At 45.2% G+C, this 24217-nt stretch overlaps 1 protein-coding gene across 1 annotated transcript in view; it reads right to left on the bottom strand.

Annotated features, from left to right (window-relative positions):
* Positions 1–9723, bottom strand: part of KIAA0040 (KIAA0040 ortholog) — an 18470-nt gene extending 8747 nt beyond the window's left edge. Inside the window, exon 1 of the mRNA XM_008591202.1 lies at positions 9648–9723. The gene's annotated coding sequence lies outside the window, so the exon portion shown is untranslated. The remainder of the gene's footprint in view (positions 1–9647) is intronic.
* Positions 9724–24217: the final 14494 nt, after the last annotated feature.

Genomic DNA, 24217 nt, shown 5'->3' on the forward strand with positions numbered 1-24217 from the left:
TTTTTTTCCAAAATAGGAATCTTATCAAACAGTCTCTACCTGACTCCCTGTCATCTCTCCTGGAGATTTAAAACATCTTATTCAGCCCTAGGCCTCTCCCCTCTGCCTGTCCAACCTTGTCCCAGCTCTCAAACCCCCCTGCCTTGCAAAATCCCTATGGTTATGATAATTTCACACACTTCAGAAACCAAGGCTCTCTGGCAGTGAGGGCATGAAGTGGAACCTCAGTCAGTAGCTATTAAATCTGCTGCTCTGGATATATATTTTCTTGACGGTTCTCACCTTGCTAACCTGGCATGCTCAGATACCCTCCAGTAGATATAAGTACTGTTTTGCACAAAAATTGATCATAGCAAATAACCTGCTTGTATAGAGTTTATTGCTTAAACCTGGCTCTACGCAGTATGAAATAGATATCTATATTTTCCTCAATTTAATTAATTGCTTCAAATAACTAGTCCTAATTCAAAGTTGGAGGCTCTTTTTTCCTCTAGACTGTGCATATATGATGTATAATTAGATTTTGAGTATTAAAGGAAAGTAGATATTATCTTCCCTCAGAATCTGTTATAACTATGGTTGTGGTTTTGAACAAAAGCACAAATAGATCATAAATATAGAAATGATTAATGCATCATGGTTATTAAAAATAATAAAATGATGCTTTATCATGTAGACATTCTGGATTAGAACAATCCTGAGATTGGCCGTTGGGTTGGATGCTTTACTTTATTGATGAAGAATCTGGGACCTGAAGTGGCACATCTTGCTGGAGGTCACCCATCTAATGACTGGTAGAGTCAGGGCCAGAACCAATGTCTTCTGACTCCCAGCTCACCCTCTTGCCAGGTCTCCCCTATAAAAGTCCTTAAAAATAAGCATTGAGGCAGTGCTTTGCAAGATGCCCACCACACCCTCTTCCAGGGCACAACTAGACTACACTTCCAGCCCCCTTACATCCCAGTGGGGCATGCGACTGAGTTCTGACCCAGGGAACGTGGCTGCTGAAGGTCCTCTGGGCTCTCTCTGCTTGCTAGTTGGCTGGCAGGTGCAGAGGGCCCAGGGGAGGACTCCAGGAGCCCTTGAGATGGCGAGACAGAAGGTGTTCCTGAATGGCTGCGTGGGGCAGAGCTCCCCTGCTGACCGCGGTGATCAGTGAGGTGAGTGAGAATCACACCTTTGTTGAGTGAAGCCATTGAAATTTGGGGATTTTTTTTTTTGGCTATAGCCATTAACCTATCCTGCTTAATAAAACTAATAAAAAAGCTAATAGTAAATGTGCAGTAAGTCCAACAACTGTCCTGGAAGGCAGCTTCGACCAAAAGGGGTTTACCTTAGTGCTTTAGAGCAGTGGTTCTGGGACCCAGTATCCCATGGGTCCCAATTCAGGCTCTGCCACTCACTGGCTGTACCACAGTGGACAGGTTAACCTTTCTCTCCGGGGCTCAGTTTTCTCATTTGTAAAATGGAGTGGATGGGAATAGGGTGTTGTGAGAATTAGATGAGTCAGTAGATTGAGAATAGCTCAGAGCTTAGTCAGGCAGTGAACGTGAGTCCTGACTATTTGACCTCAAACAAATAGGCTGGCCAAAGTAAACACCCCTTGACGCCTTAGCTAATGATGATTTTATTTGCCTTCTTTGAATTTGGGACGACTCTGGAGTCATGCCTTTGATTATGCAGGTCTCCTCAAAAAGGCATTTCCTTCTCTTTCTCTAGTTTTCCTATAGCAAAGCGACACTTGCCAAATTGTTTCATTCATCATTCCTTTTCAAGCCGCCATTTCAGAATTACAATATGGATTGGCATTATCGGAACGATAGGGGTTTAGGTAGTTTCTTCACCCTCCCACCACGGATCTCACCTTATTGGGAGGGATGAGATGAGCCCTCCTTCTCAGTCCCACACCAAGCCATCCCTTTCCTCCTCCTGCCTTCCCTTCTTTCCTTCCGCTAGTGTATTTAATGAGCTCCTAGTATGTGTTGTTTCCTGTCCTAGGCGCTGTGGATATAGTCATGAATAAGGCAGATGAGGTAAAGCTCGTCTTACCTGAGAAGACAGGTAATAAACAAGTGCACAAACGAATAAAACCAGATATGTCATTAGTGCTATAAAGGAGATAATCAGAGCGGCCTCTGCAGAGTTGACTTTGAACTGAGATCTAAGGGATGGCAAAGACCCCGCTGTGCACTNCCTCAAAAAGGCATTTCCTTCTCTTTCTCTAGTTTTCCTATAGCAAAGCGACACTTGCCAAATTGTTTCATTCATCATTCCTTTTCAAGCCGCCATTTCAGAATTACGATATGGATTGGCATTATCGGAATGATAGGGGTTTAGGTAGTTTCTTCACCCTCCCACCACGGATCTCACCTTATTGGGAGGGATGAGATGAGCCCTCCTTCTCAGTCCCACACCAAGCCATCCCTTTCCTCCTCCTACCTTCCCTTCTTTCCTTCCGCTAGTGTATTTAATGAGCTCCTAGTATGTGTTGTTTCCTGTCCTAGGTGCTGTGGATATAGTCATGAATAAGGCAGATGAGGTAAAGCTCATCTTACCTGAGAAGACAGGTAATAAACAAGTGCACAAACGAATAAAACCAGATATGTCATTAGTGCTATAAAGGAGATAATCAGAGCGGCCTCTGCAGAGTTGACTTTGAACTGAGATCTAAGGGATGGCAAAGACCCCGCTGTGCACTGAGCCCAGGACAGGGCCTTCCAGGTAGCAGGAAGAGCTACCGAGGTGGAGGAGCACGGCATACCCCGGAGAGAGGGAGCCAGAGCAGCTGGACCATGGTGAGCATCGAATGAATGCAAAGTGGGGCTTAAGCGAGGGAGCTCAGGCCATGTGAGTGTGGGGGTGGGGACTGGAAAGGCAGAGAAAGGGTCCTGAGATGTAGAGCTGCCCCCTCTTCACCCCTGTTGTTACTGCATTTGTGCAAGCCCTCAGACGGGTCTCTAGGTTTTCCTTCCTGTAATTCATCTTTCTAAAACCCAGTGTGATCACTCACACTCTGCCTAACCCTTCTTTGGCTCTTCTCCACCTATATGCTAATCACAACTCCTTAGCAAGGAGGATGAGGCGCCCGCGGTGTCCCTCCCAGCATCCCAGCCTCATCTCCCCACCCCCACCCCACTGCCACCCTCTCCTTAAGTTCCCCCACATTCCCTGCTCTCTCCCATCACAGTGCTGGGCACGTGCTGTTCCACGTGCCTGGAATGTCTTTTCACCTTCTTCCCTCCACATCTGTTTACCACAACTCCTCATCCTTCAAGCCTCCTCTGTGAGGTCTTCTGTGACGGTCAGTCCCCTTCTCTCCTTCCCCAAACTGATTTCTTTCTCTTCTGACCTACCATAGAGCCGGCTGCCGGCCATCTCCCTTATCTCATTGTGTTATAATTACTTGTCTCATTTAACAAGTTTAAAGAGTACAGAAACATACAAAGGGTTATGTGTCTCTCAAACACTTTCTTGTACTTGACTTGTTTCTCCTACTCTCTTCATCTCCTAAACAGTGATGATTCTCATGCCTCTGAATAACCTGAAGGCCTCGCTTCATGCCTATCACACAACAGGCACCAATAAATATTTGACAAATGGACAAATTCTTTTCTGCTCAGACTGGGCAGAAGGCTGGCCATGCACCCTTGCTTCCACCCCATCAGCTGGTCTCATAGGTTCTATCTTCAAAACAAATCCTGGGCCGACCCCGTGGTGCACTCAGGAGAGTGCGGCGCTGGGAGCGCAGCGATGCTCCCGCTGCGGGTTCGGATCCTATATAGGAATGGCCGGTGCGCTCACTGGCTGAGCGTGGTGTGGACGACACCACGCCAAGGGTTGCGATCCCCTTACCAGTCATGAAAAAGACAAAACAAAACAAACAAACAAACAAAAAACAAACAAATCCTGAATCCATCCATTCTCTCCATCTCCATGGCTAGGTCACCGTTGTGTCTCACCTGGGTCACTGCAGTGGCTACCTAACCAGCCTCTCTGGTTCTACTCTTCCCAAATGAGCCGGCTCATGTAGCCCTCATCCTGTTTCCACCCCATGGCTTCCCATCCCTGGAAGTATAAAATCTGAAGTCCTCCCCATATCACACAAATCCCTCATCACCTGGCCCCTGCCTCCTTCTCTGACCTCGTCTGACCTCCTTTCTCCCTCCCTGTGCCCTGGCCACTCCAGCTTAGGGACTGCCCACCCATTCAGGACCTTGATTGTCCCTCTGCCTGGGATATTTGTTCTCAGATCTTGGTGTCACTACTGCATAGCATTCAGGTCTCAGAAATGCATTTCCAGTCAAATTTCCTCAAATGTTACCTCATTGAGAGGCTGCTCCTAACCAAGGAATCTAAAGTAGCCCAACCCCTAGTCAACCCTGCCACGCTATCCTGACCTACTGCTTTTGTAAATTTCCCATTCACTTACGATGCTCTTGTCACTTTGGTTTACATATTACTGCCTGTCTTCCTCCACTGGAATATAAGCTCCAGGAGGACAGGCCCTTGCCTGTCTCGTTCTGTTTGAATGCTCAGAGTATGGCTCATAGCTGAATAAATGAATGGAGTTAACCGAAGGGTTCTAAAGAAAAATGAGACCTTGAATAAACATCAAGCAGTTAATCCAGGTCACTGGGGAAAAAGGGCACAAGCAATGAGGGGCACAGAAGAGTGACCACCAGTCACATCTGTGGCTGGACTCTGATGATAATTAGCCACCAATTTAGTGCATGGTCCAGCCAGATCCTCCAGCCACAAAACTCATTTGAGGAGGAAATAATGATCAGGAAAATCCCATATCACTGAAAGCAGCAGGGAGTGGGAGCCTGTGTTTTATCAGCTCCTAAACAATCACCTGCCTTCCTTTTGCTCAGTTACAAAGAGCCCATTGTAGCTGGGACTTTCTGGTAACAAGGGATCCTTTCCTAATTACTATATGCTCTATTTCAGGTTCAGCAGAAGAGAAAATTAAAAATCTCCATTGCACTTCAGGTTCAAATGGGTCAATCTTTCAATCCATCAAATATTAATTAAGCCATGCTAGGAAATACAGGGGAAGTAAAAGACACCCTCTCTCTTCTCAAAGATGGTACTAGGGAAATAATTAGGGAATGATTTAAGAACAATGAAAGAATTTTAAAAGGTTTTCATTTGGGCTTTCTTTGATTTTTTATTACAGAAGGCCTTGAATCTCCAGTTCCTTTATTCTCCTTTATCCTTCCTCTTTCCTTCTTTCCTTCTTTTTCTCTCTTCTCATCCCTAATTACATTGTCTCCAGAGGGATTTAAAAGGTTTTCATTTGGGCTTTCTTTGATTTTTTATTACAGAAGGCCTTGAATCTCCAGCTCCTTTATTCTCCTTTATCCTTCCTCTTTCCTTCTTTCCTTCTTTTTCTCTCTTCTCATCCCTAATTACATTGTCTCCAGAGGGACAATGTCACAGACTCAGAATAATTAGTTCTTTTCAGCTTCCTCTAAGGGACCAATAGCTAAAAATCATGACTCTCTGATTCCCTGAAATACCCGACAGTGCTAAACGTGATTGAACACAGTATCTCCAGCCAGTTAGCAAGTCAACAACTTCCTCATATTTTCTTCCCTGAGATCATCAAGGAAATTTCCAAATATCGCTTCTCATAAAAAAGGAAACTTATAGTCAAGAATTTTGCCTCCACCACTAATATGGTGTGGGGTCTCGGGAACATTCACTTACGCCTTTGAGTTCCGTTTTCTCTTCTGTACACAGAGACATCAGCATCTTTCTCAGAGGGTCAGGGGTTTCATCTACTGTGCTGGGTCATCTTACGCTCAGAGTCTGGCACAGTGCCTGGTAGAAAGTGGGCTGGCAGCAAGTATTTGCTGAATGGATGAATGAAGGAATGCGTTGCTGGGTTGGGTAAATGAGACACAGTGGGTGCCTTAAAATTGTCTTGAAAGCTGTAAAGCACTGTGTTTACTATTACACTATTCATACTGTGTGAAAGGTGAGAACATTATTTATTAAAGAATTATTTAATTGTTCTAATTAGAGTTCGACCAATTTTTCACTGAATTGGTGTAAAGAGTGAGATAACCGATTCGTAGGGAATCAGGGCAGACACATTAGCCTCTCCCCTGCCTTCTTGCTCACTTCGACTCCACTCATTCCCAGCTGCTCCTCCCTTTTTCAGTCCTCCTGACCTCCAGAATCTAGTCTCTCAGGGGAGCCTTGTTTTGCCCATCACTATCAATTTTCTCCTCCTCATTTCAGCTAGAATGCTCACTTGTTCACTTGTTTTTCTTTCACCAACCTCTTTTGACTAACGTACCTCAGGAGGCCAAAACCTCAAAAACAGAGGGCTGGCAAAATGTCTTATCTTCTTTCACAGGAACTGTGAATGATCTGTTAAATCTGAAAGGCACCATTTGTTAAGTCCTTACTAAGTGCGCAACTCTGTGTGTGTTATCAAGGTGTTACAGACGTGGTCACATTCCACAACTCAGGAGGTAGGCCTTTTAATCCCCATTATACAGATGGGGAAATTGAGGCTGCCATTCTCAGGGGGCTGAGGACTTCAGTCTCCAGACCTTCTCTTCTAAGATAATGGGGTGTTCACCCATTAACATTTGAAAGACTGCTCTGTGTGCCATACTCCGAGACACTCTTGATTAAGTTGTCTTCTGTGACCTCAGGACTTCACATTTTGATAGGAACAAACGTACCAGAAGAGAAGTGAAATACCATATCACATATGACAGTGTTTGCTGGGGGCCCAAAGGCATAAAACTGGCAGTCGAGGAGCTATATCCAACCCACAGTCACTTTTTAAATTATTTTTCTGCCTCCTAATATTTCATATAGAATTCTCAATCTTTAGCTAGTCCTAAAATTTGGCCACAATGACTTCCCACATAGCCACAGTCTGATGGAGCTTTAAAGGGGCCTGTGTCCTCTGTTTCTCCTACCCCACACCCCAGTCCCTACCCTGCCCACCTCACCCAGTCCTGTTCACCCGCCTGGTCCCAGGAGGCATTTTAAAGTTTGCAGCCCCTGGATTGTAAACTCCCTCAGGAGTAGGTACTAAATTACCTACTCTGTGCTGTAATCTAGGGAGGGGAGAGCTGTACAGGGGCTTGAAAAATATAAATGAGGACAAAAGGCAAGCCTTACTTAGCAGCCCTAACCTCTAGTTTGATTGACTGACTCTGGTCTGTGGTTAATCAGACAAAGGGTAAGAATGGAGGGATATTTGCAAGAAGAATTAGTATATATCAGAATATCCCCGGGCATAACACAAAAGGCTGGCAGCGTGGGAACAATGTTAAGCTTGGATCAGAGGACCCAGTTCTAGTCCCAGTTCAGTTGTCCCCCATGCCTTTGACCTTGGGCAAAATCATAGGCTTTCTGAGCCCTTTCCTCATCTGAGACATGAGGTTATTACCCATCCTGGGTATCTCTCAGGATTGTTGTGAAGAAAAGACAAGACACGTGAAAGAACATTGAGAAGGGAAAATTGCAATATAAACACAAGGCAGTGGAATTTTAGAGGACTATACTAAAAAGCTGAATTATAGCTAAAATTGGAACACTGAGCTTCTCTCCTCTCCAGAGCTAACACCGAGTCCTCCACCCTTCTCTCCCTCCTCTCCCTTTCCCCGGGTCTTTCATGAATCAGAGTCATTAGGAACTGTTTCCAGTGTGGGGAATTTATGGGTGTGCACTCTGACACCGCTCACTTCTGTCTGTCCCCTGTATACCTCTGATCTCACCACATCCTGGAATTAGTGCTAATAAAACCTGTAGCCATGGTTACAGTGAAATAACTCCGTTATGCAGCTCTCACTTCAATTCTTCAAAACTTTGGTAAAAGGTTTTGGAGCCAATTTTTGTGGGTGTGGTAAAGCATCTAAGTAAAGTTTTATTTTTGGAAAGCGTGAGCTGAGGCTCCATGGTCATCTGTGAGTTAGGAGCGGCTGGGGCAGGCGGTGCCTTTTCTCTTCCACTAATGAAGGCCAATGGAGGGAAAGCTCTGCTTCTGCCTGACTCCAGCTGAGTGCCAAAGTCTTCGAATGTCATATCCTCTCGGAGGGAAAGTGTTTTTTGAAAAAGCAAGAGGACAACCGAACACTTGTGTGATTCAGGGTCTCCCACACAGGTGGTAATTAAAAAAGAGACCTTAAATTAAAAGTTGCATAATTCCCTTTAATACTAGAGAAGGGAACTTAGAGTTCTGCAAACTTTGCAGCAACAACAGAATGACTGATATTTCTTTTTCTCAGCGGTAGTGGGGGAGAGGTTTACAGGCAGGAATAGCTGAGAACTAATAGAGTGGCAAAAATATACAATTACGCAACTCAAAAGCAGTACAGATATGGTTCCATTTTCCTTTCCATTTCTTCCCTTCATTTAATGTTAACAAAATTCAGGGCAATTAAAAGCTAAAAGCTATCTTACTACAATATTGAGGCTTAAAATGCAAAGGCCAAGTCATAGAGGGAATGAGCAGAAATATTCTCTTTTCAATAACAACTCACCTCTGTGAAATGTCCAATGTGGTATATTTCAGATTCTCTAGGCTCCGGGTCATAAAGGACTTCATGTTGCCTGAGGATGAACCTTCACTTCCTCTCTGCATTACAGTTTTGATAAGTAATAGTTGATGAATGCAGGGTATATATATGAGTGAGCTAAAATATTTTTTTGAGCACCCAACCAGTGCCAGGCAAGCAGCTTCCTGTTTTTGTTTTTTTCCCTCCTCTTTTTGCTTCAACATCCTCTTTCTTTGATACAGATGACATTTTCTCAGTCCCATAAAATGCAGCTTTAGTTGCCTCTGTGCAAGTAGATTATTGTCCCTAATATACACTGGCTTCACCCCTTCCCTGATACCCTCCGTGTGCCCAAACATCTTCCTCTCCCATCCCTAAAATGACCTTCCCAAAGGAGACTGCAGGTATTGCAAATACATGATTTGGGAGTATGGATGGAAGAAACTGTTTAAAATGGGGATTGCAGAGTGGTGTCCCATGATACCACACACACATACATCCTTCCCTCCGCCCTGACCCCTCATTCCTTTGCATCCACTACCTCTGCTCTATCCATGACTGGAGACTTCAGGCTTTATGGAAGACTTTCTGGAAAGCACCTGGGGCCCCTGGGAAGTGGGGGTTGGGGTGGGAGAGGCCAGGGAACTCAGCCCTTGTCTCCAGGGTGTAGCCTCAGGACACCAACCTTCAGACTTTATTTTCCCTTGCAGCCCAGAATACTTTTTTTTTTTTTTTTTAAATCAGACTAACCTTCAAGGTATCAGGGTCTTGAAGGAATAGGTCGATGGGTTGGAATGCTTTGATAGGGCATACAAGTCTGAATGTTGAGCCCTGCCCCTGCCAGTTAGAAGGCAGGTAAGGGTCCTAGGGGTGGTAGGTGGCTTGGAGCAGCCAGAGAAGGGAGCCATAACTGTACAGTGCCTAACAGGGGTAGGCAGATATGCTCTTTGGTGGCGAGTCTGTGGGGCTCCAGGCCTCCTATTCTGGCTTTGACTTTTACCTGGTTTTATTTGTTTATGCTCTTGTACATTTTCATAAAAGCCAAAATCTTGGCTAAAGGATGGTTTGGGAGCCATCAGTGTAGGGGAAGCTGTGGTATGAGAAGCAGGTATGACTTACTCAGTGTGCGTCCTTGGGAAAGTCACTCAGCTGCTTTGGATCTCAGTTTCTTCATTTCCAAAATGGGGAAAAATCTAGAAGAATACACAAGAAAATGATAGTACATGTTATATCTTTGGAAGAAAACTGGGAACAGCCCTGGGAAGCGAGACTGGCTCTTCCCTCAGTCCTTTGTTGCTCTTCTGACTGTTTAATCATGCACACGTACTTCCTAAAGTAAACAGACAGCTGGAAATGAAGACCTGCCTCACAGTGTCCTTAGGTCAAAGCAGATAATGCTTGTGAATGTGTGCCTGGGCTGTTACGAACTGTACAAATACTATAAGTCATAATTGGTCTTATTCCAGGCAGATGTAGGGATATGGCCAAAAAAAAAAGTCACTCCCCAATTCTGCCAGGTACTGAAAATGGCCTGAAATTCTTGGGAAACTCACTCCAGTGTTGAAAGGTCTTCCTGCCTGCAACCCAGACTGGATGGATGGACACCTACCCCACCCCTCCCAGGAGGACTGTTACCTGGCTGTGGAGTGGAGCTGAGACCTGTCTGCTGGCTCTATGCACAAGTGACCCCAGGTTTCCAAGGGCCAGCAGGTTCTGACAAGCACATTCCATCCACTGCCAGGAGGTGGTATGGCCATGCTGCCCTTTAGCAGAGGGAGTGGTGTACCCACACTTGTGGCCGCCCTGATTGACCCTGGGGTGAAGGGGAGCTTTGTATAGGATGTGTGTGAGTTTCCCTTAGGTTTTTGCTGAGTTACTATCATAAAAATAATGCTGCAAGCATATTGTTCTTATACACGAAGAGGCTAATAGTACCAATAACAATTATTTGCATCAATAAAATAGGCCATTTGAATTATTTTCCCTGTAACTGCATATGAATTTCATTTCAAGAAGTGTTAGCTAAGTGTCTACTATGTCATTGACATGGTGCTGAGTGGGAAAAAAAGAAGTGTATGAACTGGTTCCTATGCTAAAGGAGTTTCTTCATGAAACTCAGAACACTGTAAGTCCTCTGTTTAGCCAGGTGGGTAGAGCAAGTCACGGAACCTGGTAAGCCTCAGGCTTCTCACCACGAAGATGGGAAGATAATAATAACATTGAATTCATTGACCATCCAGTGTTGCTGTGAAAGTCAAATAATAATATACATTAGAGTTCTCTGTAAACTGAAAATATCCTGCAAAGTTTAATTTTCAGTAATAAGAGTAGCAATTAAGTGCTAAACTAAATATCAGAAAATGCCAAAACGTGTTCACTATTAGAAAGGAAAGAGATCAACGTTGGCTCAGGTTTTAAGCAGGGGACGGCATGGAGGAGATGGGGGTTGTGCTGGTCCCTGTGCTGCGTGTTATCACATGGAGGGTTGGACATTTTGGTGGCGGAAGGGAAGGTTTGGGGTGAGCTGGATAGGATGGGAATGCTGGGGCAGAGGAACAGAGGCCAGCACGTACGGAGTTTGGGACTGGGATGGCAGGGGAGAAACCTTCTGAGGAAGAGTGGGAGATGAGATGGTGCAGGCAAAGTTGGTGAGATTACAGAGGGTTTTGAAGGCCTAACGTTAAGTTTGGTGCAATGGGCTACAGGGAGGCCCCAACGTTGTGAGCCGAGGAGACCTAGTAGTGTCGATGTTTTAGTGACCACGTTCTCTTATCTGATCTTGCTCGTAATTGAAGGTACACCTTACCAGAGCTCGGGATCATGCATGATTAAGCTCCTGGCCCCCGCCACCTCCCCAGGCTCACTGGCAGTCTGCCCTAACCAGCCAGAGTAATCAGAGATATCACAATTAAAAAAAAACTTTTATTAATAGCATACTTTCTCCCTTAGATGAAATCTGATTATTAACTGAAATGAAATATCACCAAACCAATCAGAAAGAAACTGCAATTTATCTCCCGATCCCTTGGGAATGGGAGGCAGGGGATAGAAGCATTGATGCAATCGCTTCTCTGCTTCGAACTGACACCCCAATGGGCTTGGGTTTATTTATGATTAAGGAAAGTCCTATCGAGACCCTGCACTTCGAACTCATTTTAATTTTTTAAAGGCTCCTGCAAACATTTCTGCCTTCAATTCACCGTAATGTGAGGAAGTGAGGGATTTCTTGCCCTATTTCACAGAAGAATAATCTAAAGAGGAAAAATTTGTTCAAAATCTGTCAAAATTGCAAAGCTGCTTAGTGGCCAAGGGCAGACAGGGTTCTAGGTTTCCAGGTTCCTGGTGTGATGGTCTCTTCAGTACACTAACTCCTAAAAAGCAATGGAAAGAGGAGCAAGCAACAGCACCCTAGCACTTCACAGCTTACAAAGCCTTCTGTTTCTCCAAGTCTGTGAGACTGTGGTGCCCCTCTTGGTTTGGGGCCTCACACAGCTTCTGTATGTGGAACTCACAACCGTCCACAAACCCCACCCCCAACCACCACAATCACCGAAACTCCTGACCTCTATTCATCTTTTAAGTCTCAGCTGAAACCTTCTTCCCCTTGGGAAAACTTCCCTGACCTCATTAAAGGTTAAAGGCCCTGCTCTGTCCCTTCCACTGTACCTATCACAGTCACCATAACCCATAATCGGCATTGGGGTAATTGTATAATCATCTTTCTTCCTTTCTTGATGGAATCTATTCTCATCCCCAATATCTGGGACATACTTTGCCTTTCGAAATGTTTGCTGAATTAATGAATGAACATTTTTATAGATGAAAAAACTCTAAGGCGTACTGAAATTAAGTGACCAGATATTCTTGGGCATTCCAAAGCAGGCACACTCTGCAGACCTCTTTTGGTAACTGGCTACTTTTGAGTCTCTAGTGAGGCTCTTAGTACTAAGAAACAGAGATGAGAGCAGCTGAGACCTGACTTCCAAAGATCGCTGGCCTCAAATGGAGATCAAGCCTTGTCCTCATGGGGTGCCGTATTTATATTTAGATGATATCACTTGGAACTGAGACTACCCCCAAGTTGCTGGAAAGCTGCTTGGCTGTGTTCCTGACATTTCGTGTTCTCGAGTCAATATCATTTCATTCTCCAGCTGCCAAGCCAGCTGAGTAGCGTATGCCTGTGTGTAGCACTCAGTGTCCCCCTACCTCACTGCTATTACTACAAAAAGCCCTTGCTGTTTTTTCCTGGAGGGAGGAACTCCTCTGCTGGCTTTTTTCTTCCTTCACTGAGTCTGGGGTTTTGACACCATTGAGGCAAAAGAGGCCAGGAACTGCCATTTCCATTCTCTGCAGCACAGCAGCAGATAGTTCAATTCAATTCACGTTTGTTGAGTACCTACTGCATGCATGAGGAAATTCTCTTTTCAAAGGCTTCTCAGATAATGCTGCCTATCAAGAAGCAGAAAGCCTGCCAGCTCTCTGGATAAGGGATTCAAAATTGAAGTACAGATAGAGACGGTGAAGTCAAGGAATTTGTTTTTTATTGGTGAAATGGATGAGCTCAGGAGAAGTACCATAAGGCATGGATAGGTAAGTGTCCCAAGGGAAATTCAAACAAATGGTTACCGGAGCAGTGAAGAAAGAACTGTCAATTCCAATGAGGAATCGAGGGAAGGCTTTGAGGAGGGTGTGATTGGAGTTGGCACCTGCGGGGTGTACAGGATGTTTAAAGGCAACAAGGAGAGGAAAGAAAGGGGATTCCCACTGCTGAAGGACGCACAGTTGGCTCAGAGAAAGGATCCAGGCAAGGTGGCCCAGGCTTTGGCCCAGATCTGGAGGCTTCCAATGTCCCACTGTTACCATGACAACACTCAAACAGCTCACTCAACCCAACCCTCCCTCTCCCTGGGCTCTTCTCCCAAACAGTGGCTCCAATTGCCATGGCATCCAGTGAGCAGTCGTCTGCATAGTGGGGATCCCTCAAGGTGTGGCCTGAAGAGGAGGGGTCCTACTGGGATATCCTCTCTCCCTCTGTACCTCATAACATGTTATGCCTTGAACATTCAGGGATAGGGCTGGGGGTGGTGATGATGATGGACTGTGCCCAAGGATCTTCAGGGGATATTTTTCATGCTTGTCCATGAAGGCAGACTATTGTGAGTGTATCTGTGAGGGATATGTGTTACCTCCCCTGGGCTGGGGGCCCACATTCACCACTGGCACTCTGAGCCCTCCTATCTGTACAAGCTTGTTGTAGGCCTCTGCAGGGCCAGCTCATGGCATGATCCAGCAGGGGAGGGCTACAACAGGGTAAGGGGACCAGGACTGGGTCCTGGGCAGAACAGGAAGGCCTTGCAATGGATTGAGCTTCCACAGTAGGGGCTGCAGCCAAAAGCAACAGGGTATAGCTCAGGGAAGTTGGTCAGACGATTGGTAAGCCAGCTGAGCAGGGCTGAAGCAAGTGTCAGGGATTCCAGAATGGTACAGTCCAGAGCCTGGGAGGTGGGTGAAGAGACAGCCAGCAGAGATCCCAGAATAGATTAATCCCAGGGAAGAGATTGTTTCTCACAGTTCTAAATAGGGGCAGGATTTGCAGCCAGGTGTTCACAGGCTCCTGGGTGGTAAGTCCCTGAGGATAAAATCTGTGCCTGCTTTTTGTTTTGTTTGCTCATTTTCTAAATTCCCCATTGCCTCTCGCATAGTGTCAGACACACAAAGAGGTGTTTAAGTAATGAGTATGGAAAAAAATGCAGCCAGAGTCATGTTGGGGCAGCTTCTGCCATCTTAAGTGAAGCCACTAGGACTCCTAAAAGTTTTACAATTTTCCTTTGCAAAGAGGAGCTGAGGACAACTGAACAAAGGTAAGTGATACACCCAGATCTTACTGACAGTCCCTGGGAAAGAGGAGTGAGAATTACCCACTGGGGAGAGAGTCTGGACCTTCCCATGGAGCTACTGCTCCTTGTACCTGCTGGCTGAGAATTGCCTCAGGTACTGTAGAGCCATGAGCTAGGAGTCTTTGAAGCAAGAATAAAACCTTGAGATGAAATGGAGAAATTATGGTTTTGGAAAGAGGTTTACCAGTTCATTTCTTTTCTAGGGACCTGTGCAACTCTACAGAGTCTTTTCTCCTGGGCATGAGAAGAACCTCACACAATGTCATTTGAAAGATCTCCTGTCCCTCTCCCTATCCCCCTTCCTCCTCTTCTCATGTACACAGAGCCTGATCAGAGGCAGAGAGAACAACAACAGCCATTGTAGATCTTTTCTCATCTTCTTCCCCTGATCCCTGGACCACACATCTGTTTTGAGAAAGCCTATGAGTTAAAATATAGTCTCAGGTGCTGGAATCCTGTAACAGTGTGACAGGGGCTGGAAGTTCCATCTATTTATGTTTAATGAGCTGCTACTCCATGCCAGGTACTAAGCAGCGGGAGCACAGTGATGGAGGGGGATGCCAAAAGTGATGGTGGGAGGGGCAAACCTTACCAAGGGTACCAAAGATTCAGAAAGAAAATAATAGACTTAGATTTCATTTCCTCTGGGAAGTCTATGGCCCAGAGTTGGGCTAAGTGCTCTTCTTCTGGGTCCCATGAGTCTCTGTTGTGCCACCTATCATAGCACTTATTACATGGCATTATAATTGCCTCTTTACCTATCTGTCTGCCAAAATAGACTGTAAGCTCCTGAAAAACAGAACAGCTTCTTATTCGTCACTGGTGTCAGCTGCAGAGTTTCTTTGCAGGAGCCAGAAGAAGAGCACTTAGCTTTTGGTAGAGAACTCAGTTTCCTCATCTGTATGTAGGGATAATAGTAATACCTATTTCTTTTTTTTTTTTTTGTCTTTTGTCTTTTTCCGTGTCCGGCAATGGATCGCAACCCTCAGTGTTGCCCCCGTACCGGACCGGGGACCGGCAACGGGATTGCAACCCTCGGTGTTGCCCCTGCGCCTCGCTCAGCCAGTGAGCGGGAACCGGGCTGTATGTGGGTTTTTTTTTTTTTTTTTGTCTTTTTCCGTGTCCGGCAACGGATCGCAACCCTCAGTGTTGCCCCCGTACCGGACCGGGGACCGGCAACGGGATTGCAACCCTCGGTGTTGCCCCTGCGCCTCGCTCAGCCAGTGAGCGGGAACCGGGCTGTATGTGGGATCCGAACCCTTGGGCGGGAGCGCCACCGCGCTTCCCAAGCGGCGCACTTATCCAGTGCGCTACCGGGCCGGCCCTAGTAATACCTATTTCATTGAGTTGTCATGAGGGTTGAAGAGGAGGAAATAGGTAAAGTGCTATGCCTGACACACTTCATAAATATTGCTGTTGTGAGCTGTTGCTTCCTACTCAAGTTACACAAAGAAGGGCTTTTAGTTTACCCCATTTTCTATCTCGTCTAAATAATTCTGCATCTCTTGGACATCAAGAGGTAGAATTTAATATCTCTTATTAAAGCATAAGATCAAAGGCATCAAATAAGAGATCAGGCACGGGAAAGTATGCCACTTAATATGCATATTGTCTTCAAGAAAGGAAAATGAATTTATAAGTATGTTGATAAAAATGGGGGGGGGGAAAGCAGTTTGGCAGTTCTGCAAAAAGTTAAACATAGAATTACCATATGATCCAGTAATTCCATGCCTAGGTATATGCTCAAAATAATTTAAAACAAATATTCAAACAAAACCTTGTACATGCATGCTCACAGCAGCACCATTCACAACAGCCAAAGGTGGAAACGACTCAAATGCCCATCAATGCATGAATGGAAAAACAACTTGAAGTATACACAATGTATGTACAGTGTAATAGTATTGAACCATACATAAGAACGAAGTACCAATACATGCTACAACATAAATGAACCTTGAAAACATTATGCTAAATGAAGAAAGCTAGTCACAAAAGGTCACATATTGTATGATTCCATTGGTATGAAACATCTAGGATAGGTAGATCCGTAGAGGCAAGATGCAAATTGGTGGTTGCTGGGGCTGGGAAGTGGGGTAAGAGGGAGAAACTGCTTTATGGGTACAGGGTTTGACTCTGAGGTTATGAAAATATTTTGGAACTAGATAGAGGTTGTGGTTGCACAACATTGTGAATGTACTAAATGCTACTAAACTGTTCACTTTAAAATGATTAATTTCATGTAATGTGAATTTCCCTTGTATAAAAAAAGTGCAGGAGGAGATAATGCAAAATTTCTTGAAAACTAATAGTTGGCACATGGGATAAAGTGGTATAGTTGCCATTCTTAATTGTTTGAAACGTATAAAACGTTGTCAATGATCTTTTTAGTGTTTATTTATTCATTCACTCCAAAACCAAATGTTGAATGACTACATGCCCAGCAGTTTAAGTATTTTTCCCTTACTCTTAGGCCCCACCTTGAAGAAATAACATTTTTTTAAGCCACCAAAGTTTTATTCCTGGAAAATGTCAATCAGGAGCATGTGACCTTCTTCCCCTTGTGGCACATGCCCTGTTACTGTGCCTCTTCCCTTGTCCCAGTGTGGGGGATCAGTGTCTTTGGAAATGAGGTATTCTTTCCATGGCCAGCTTTGGAAAGCTGTGCCATCCATCCATTGCAAACCGTCAAAACTCGGCTCTTTCCTTGGAGGGGTCAATAATATCCTTGTGCAAAACTGGGAAGAGCATGTATCCTAAGGCACCTGGCAAAGCATTGCTTTTTTCCTGAACCAGCAAAGGCTTCAGTCCAAACGTCCCACAGGGCAGGATCTGAGTTTCTAATTTGGAAACCAGGAGAGCTCTGAGCAGGTTACGTCTAGGTGGTGTGGTGTGCAAATGTGCTCCCCTTTCCCAGCGGAGGTCTCATTATGGGATGGTATGGGTCACCTATGTAATGAGCCTGGAGGCTTTTATCTAGGCCACCACTGCACTGTGCTGGCAACTACTACTCAGCAGATTGTGGGCCTTGGGCAGGAGGAATGTTTCAGGTCAGGAGTAGAAGGTGGAGAGAGCGAAAGCCCTCAGTCATTTACAAGAAAGGGGCTTGGCAGATGGGGTAAATCTGCAGGGCTGGCCTTAAGAGTGGCATATTCTCTTTTGGCTTTGACATTTCTCCCTAGCATAATGTAAAATATCCAGCATATACTGTGATGTGCTCATAACGCATCCTAGTGGGAGGGGGCAGTGATGGCTGCCTACTTTGTGTGCCTCAAACTCTTAGTAACAATTATCAACAAATGGCTATTGAGAGCCTAGTGCACTGACAACTGGTGGGAGCCAAGAAAGGTTGGATGCGCATTAGTTTACTCTGGGTTCCTAATCACTGGGGAGGTCACTTTGACTCCAGTGTGAGTTCCTGGGTGGTTTCAGGCCTGTGTGTATGAGTGGCTGTCTGGAGCCTGCAGGTCATGGCCAGGGCTTTGGGTGTATGATGACCACACACACAAGGGCTTTTGAAAGCTGGTACTTTGCTTAGCTGGTGGATCCACATAAGAATCCAATATTAGAAACCACAAGTAGAAGGACACAGACTCAGTGTCTTACTTGAGTTGGGGAGGAATAAGTAGGCTCCTGACTCAGAAAGCACATTCTCTTATTTACGAAGGACACTGTCACATGTCATTTAGGGTTAACACGCAGCATGTCCACTGTGCCATTCTGTTCCCGTAACACTAAAGCTAATGGGACTTCCCAGTTCCCACTGCTTCTTTCCCTGCCCTCAGCCCAAAGCCTCTACCCCCATCTCTAAACCTATGACCCACAACTCTCTTCCCTCTCAGGACAATGTGAAGTACTGTGCCATGCAACTAGCCTTACTGCTATTACTCCCATATTTTTTCCCCTATCTTCTGCTGATTTTCTTTTATGACTTGCCTGGAAAACTAAAAATAATCACCGATGGGCTTTCCTTCAGCCTATCCAGCTTGAGGTTAGGGTTGTATCTGAAGAGAATTAAACTCCCCTGAAAAACATCTTATTGGGAAGAGGTTATAGAAGGTTAAGAGTGAGGGCCAGTCTGCAGTGGCTTACCAGCACAATCTTCTTTCCAATTTTGACCAAGAAATATAGCAACGGTTAAGTTTTCTTTCATTTCTTAGTGACAAACTCCATGAAGCAGCTTGCTGACGATTGTGGGAGCAAGCCTCTTCCCAGGGGCGGGGACTGGGTTTGGACACTGCCATGGCCCCTTGGGAGTTGTCTCTAAGAAAGGAATCTTGTGTTTGTGTGAGATTCATTTTGCAACTTAGCTACCCTTTCCCTGTCTCTACTAAACGTCTTCTCATGTCCCCAGTTGATGCTCTGTTTAGATGGCTCAGACCGATGTGGAGGAAAAGCCAGAAACCTGAGCCAGGCTGCAGCCCTGGGGATTGCCCTTCACAGAGTTTGCTGTAAATTTTCCTTTCGCTGCTTGGAGAGGGAAAAGTCTATCTTGCCATTGTCTTTGTCTCTTTTTCTGTACCTGTGACGAGTCCATGAGCTCCTGTTATTCACCTGGATTCTTTCTCATGGAATGGTAAGCTACTTCCTGCTGTTGGATGTGTGATGCCAACTTGTCCTCCAGCCTCCAACTTGTTCTGATCTCTGAGGTGAAACACCCTTCCTGACAAGTCTGATGAAACACTCACTAAAAGAGTTTTAGTTAATAAAGACACCTAATGTTGCTTCTCTTCTTGAGGGGTCTCTGGGAACTCTTGAGAAAAGTTTAAGGGTTGAAGTTAAGGAAACAGAAGGGATGGAGGGTGGGGTGGAGATTGTCTTAAAGGATGAGATCTGCCCAGATACCGCTTGAGGAAGAGTGAGCCTTCACGTGCAATCTTTTCATCTTACCTCTCTGCCAGCATTGTAGTGCCTGTTGTGTCCCTGTGTGTGAGATACAGGTCCAGGTGATGGAGACCCTAGGCAGTATGGGGACATTCCTGAATAGAGAGACAGAGTCTGGATTCTGGTCCCCCATGAACCAGGTGCATGACTGGGCACACACTTCCCCTCGCTGAACCTTAGTTTGTTCATCTGTGAAGTGAGGGGGTGTGGTTGGCTCATCTCTAAAGTGTTTTTTCATTTGAAGTCTCTGAATCTGTGGTTACTTCCTCTTCTTCATCAACAGCCAGCCCCAGTTAGAACTCTGCTCACTTGAAAGTCTTAATGTTGGCATAAAATTTGAGCTTCCCTGGTTGGGACAGGGGAAAACTACACATATGTCAAAACCATCCACTGATACTCAGGTTCAGGGCCACCACAAATTTAATCAGTACCTTGGTGAGGATTAGAAAAAAACATCCCCTCCAGGTGGACTCAGCTGCAAGTAGGGCGGGTCCATGGCCTAGCAAGTGAAACACTGGCTGCCCTGAGCCCCACCAGTGCCCTAGCAGTCAGTGCTCAGCATACAAACCTGCATAAGCATCAGCGGAGCATTGACTTCTTTGGGCTCTGACCACTTTACCTAAGGAGTAAAAAAGGAAGAAGCCAGACTAGATGCACATCATTGATGTGATGGAAGGAGACTTTTATAATTACTGCCTTAAAATATTTCTTACAATTAGAAAGCTGCAAGTCTGGGCCTAAGATGCTGCCCAGATCCTACACAGTCCATCTGATTTTGGTAGCTTCAAGAGGAGAGATTAGCAATAACAATAAAGCCCCTTACATTGTTACAGAACCTTGCAATTTACGTAGCACATTAAATGTGCCTTCTTTTTCAATTTGATTCTTGTTCTAACCATTGCCTTGGTGAGTAATAATTATCTTCATTTTAAATGTAGGGGAAATGAAGCTGAGAGATTCAAAGACTTGTTCAAGGTCAGCTAATAAGTGGTCAAGCCAGGAATTGAACATCTGTCTGTGTAGCTCCAAGTTCAAGGTTTTTTTCTTCCATGCAGGCCACACAAGATCCTGATCTGGGCATTGGCAGCCAAACCTAAAGGACTGCTCTTCAAGGGTCTGGAATTAGTCTGAACAGCTCATTCTTCTTGTTTTTATGAAGGCAGGACTCTCCCACACAGGTGCGTTAACTAAAGACTTGGGTTATGTATTCTGGAGAAGTCTTGGCAGATCTTACAACTGAACTAAATATTTATTTCTCATGTGCAGGAGTGATTACTGGGGTTTCATTTGTTTAGTTAAATGCATCTATCTTCTCACCAAGATAATTTTATACAAGTTTACAATCTTCATCATCTTATGAAAAGGCCTTGAATTTCCCTTTCTGATTAAGAAAAAATAGCACTGCAATATTTTTAAAGTCAATTTTACACTGTACACGTTAGATACAAATGATTTGATACATCAGATTTTTTAAATTTATGCAGTGCAAAAATCAACCTCCTGTCCCCACTCCCCTCTCCCGCTGTTCTAGTGGTACAAAGAACAAAATTGTCCATTTGCAACTTATTTCTCTGCTTTCACATTCCCATCACATAACTTTTTAAAAAATATATAATGTTTTAAAGGTTAGATTATTTAAAAAATACTTTTACAAAATCATATCAATTATTACATCTTCCCTCTTTTTGTTAATAACCAGGACAAGGAAGTCTCTTGGAAGAATTTTTAAAATCTGCACAGTTCTCTCCATAGATGACAAGAGCTCAATGGCCTGGTCACTGCAGCTCCCAGAAGGCCAGTCCGCGCCTACTGTCCTCAGACAGAAACACAGCATCTGTACTACCTGTGTGCCATTAACCCAGACTTCTCTCCACCATTTTAGGAATTACCCTGCAAGGCATCCAGGGGCAGCCTTGACAGTCTGGAAAGAGTCATCTGGAAGTCACCATACAATACAAAAATAATATCTATAGGCCACTACTGACAAATCCAAGACTCTGCACTGTCAATGTGATCTCACTGATAGTGCTGTCACAGGTCTCTTTAGCTGCCTTCAACTCCGCTTTTACGTACAACATGTGGGATAGTTAAATTGTAGCAAGCTCCACACCTGTGTACCCAACTGCCGACCATATATCTCCACCTGGACATCTCCTGGGAATGTCCGACTTAAATACAGTCATGTGCCACGTGACGACATTTTGGACCATGTATATGATGTTGGTTCCATACAATTATAGGTGTATAGAGCTATATACCATGTAAGTTCGTATAAGTACACTCTATGATTGCACAACGATGAAGTTGCCTAACGATGTATTTCTCAGAAGGTATCCCAGTTGTTAGGCGACACATGACTGTATGTCTAAAGTGTTAATGGCCACCTTCTTCCACAATCTGCTTCCTAAGCCCACTCCTCCATTAGTTAATTTGATTTCCATTAATGGCACCACAATGTGCCTTCCCTCCTCCACACAGCTCAACACCTTATCATCACCCTCTGTTCCATTCGCCCCTCCCTTACCACATTCACTTGGTCACTAGATGCTTTTGATTCTAATTCCTAACCACCACTAAGACCCACTCCCTTTCCTCATCTCCGACTGCCCTTGTCTTAGTTGAGGTCTTCCTTATCTCTGCTTCCCATCTCTCCAAGGCAGCCTCCATCTGGCTGTTAATTCTTTCTTCAAACACAAATCTGATGGTATCCTTTCCTTACTTTAAAAAAAAAAAAAAAAAATGGCTTCCCACTGCTACAGGAGAGTTCACCCTTCGTAGTACGGTCACATAATCCCTATTACATGTTGACTTTGCACATGATCTTTCCTTTGTCCAAAATACTCTTTCGCTGGGAGCTCCTAATCATTTTCAAGACCTTGCTCATCCATCTCTTCTGTGGTGTTGACTTCCCCAATAATTCTTGGGGGAGGAATTCCTGCTCTCTCCTTTGGATTGTTTCAGTACCCCTGAAGCTACCCTATTATGATGTATATTATTCTGAACTGTACTTTGTTTCTGTATCTGTCTTGTTTACCAGACCGGAGCTCCTCAAAAGCAGAAAATCTGTCATTATCTTGGACTCTCAGACCCTCGCATACTGCCCAGCACACAGTAGGTAAAGTAAATACTGAATGAATTAATGGGATGGATATACCTCCCTCTTTGATGAAATCAGTAACAGCTCATTGAGTGTTCATTATTCTCTTGCATTTAGTCTTGAGGAGCACCTAGCCCAAATTCGTGTCACCCTAGATGGCTTCCCATATGAAGGGATTTATGAGATAAGTACGAGTCAGCCAAAGAGCTAGGAAGAGAACGTGCTTGGCCAGAAACTCTGACCCCTTGGAGACAAAAGTTGATGGTGTCAAGGACATCTACCCATCACAACAATTCAATTCTACCCAACAATATTTATCGCAGTCCTACTATATAGAATGCATTCTATTCTGTATAATCAGATGTCATCCTCTTTTCATTCCACAGGCTAAATATTGACAATGTATGCAGGCCAGAGAAACATTTGCTTTGCTAAGCATCTCTTTCCTAAAATTGTATCTGGGGTGGGGATAGGGAGGCAGAATTTCAGACAAAAAGGACTTAATCCTGTATTCCTTTACAGCTGCCTCCTCAGCACATCAGACTAAGTGGTTGAGGGAACTGAATCAGCTTAAAGGCTGGTAAGACCCTTGTAGAATTCTACAGGTGGAACTTGCAAACCATTTGTAAAAGGGTTAGGAACAAGAGCTATCAATTTTTTTTTAGAAAAAGTCCTGCTGGTTGACACTCAAGTTTCTCCCATTATCCAGCAGGACTTCAGGCTGAGGGGGTTCCCTAAAAAGAGCTTTAGGTTCTTATGAGCTGTAGCTGAGTGGATGAACGAAATGCAACAGCTTTCAAAGGGAAGCGCTTCGGAGATGCTCGATGCACTTTTCGTCCCCTTCCTCATTCAAGAGAATCGGTGGAGCAGTCCTGCAGGTTAGCCCCGCCGTGCTGCTGCCAGCACTTCCCTGTTATATTAGGGCAAGTGCTTGTCTCTGCTTCGGTTTCCTTTCCAGTTAGGCAGGGCTGGTGTTCCCACTGGCTGACATCTACAGTTTACTTAACTCTATTATTGCATAATGCATTCTTGTAAAGCTCTACAAAAGGCGGGGGGAACAGGTCCTCTTATGTCCCCCATTCTACCTTCATGGATGGAATGGGGTCTGGGAGGGGGACCATTTAGAGTCGAAGAGGTTGGGAAGCAACGTGTGTCACAGCATATTCCCTGGATACTCTGAGACTAGCAGACAGGTTTCCACTCCGCCCCTGGCTCCAGGCCATATTTTCGTTTTGGCCAGTGTCTCAGCCCCATAGAAAATTTGGCTTCACCTAGAATGATTTAGAAGCATCTAAGTCCCTGATACTTTTTGGAGGGTCTCAGTCCTTGACTTTGTCAGCAGCAAACAGAAAGTCCATGTGTCCCTTTCAAGCCGCTCCTGCCGGCAGCTGTCGTCCCCTGGAGCCAGAGAACTCCGACCCGACCCCCCCGAGGAACCCAGGCGGGCTCAGCCCAGAAGCAGACGGAAGACTGCGGGGAGTCCCGTCGCAGGGGAGGGAAACCGGCACGAAGCTGTTTAGAAACTGTCCTCGGGTCTCACTTCTCTCTGAGGCTGGTCATATGCCTCCAAAGAAAGTGGTGAGAAATCCCTCCCTGACAGAGGGCAGCTTAACACGCACTTAAGCAACGACACGAAGTTTCCCACTCACCGTTCCTGCAGGCGCGGTGGCCCCGGGCCCGACTGACGTGTGCCGCGCTGTCCCCAGCCCCGTCCCGGCCCCCCCGAGGAACCCATGCGGGCTCAGCCCAGAAGCAGACGGAAGACTGCGGGGAGTCCCGTCGCAGGGGAGGGAAACCGGCACGAAGCTGTT

Source organism: Galeopterus variegatus, unplaced genomic scaffold (assembly GCF_000696425.1).
Source record: "Galeopterus variegatus unplaced genomic scaffold, G_variegatus-3.0.2 Scaffold145, whole genome shotgun sequence".
NCBI classification, from domain to species: domain Eukaryota; kingdom Metazoa; phylum Chordata; class Mammalia; order Dermoptera; family Cynocephalidae; genus Galeopterus; species Galeopterus variegatus.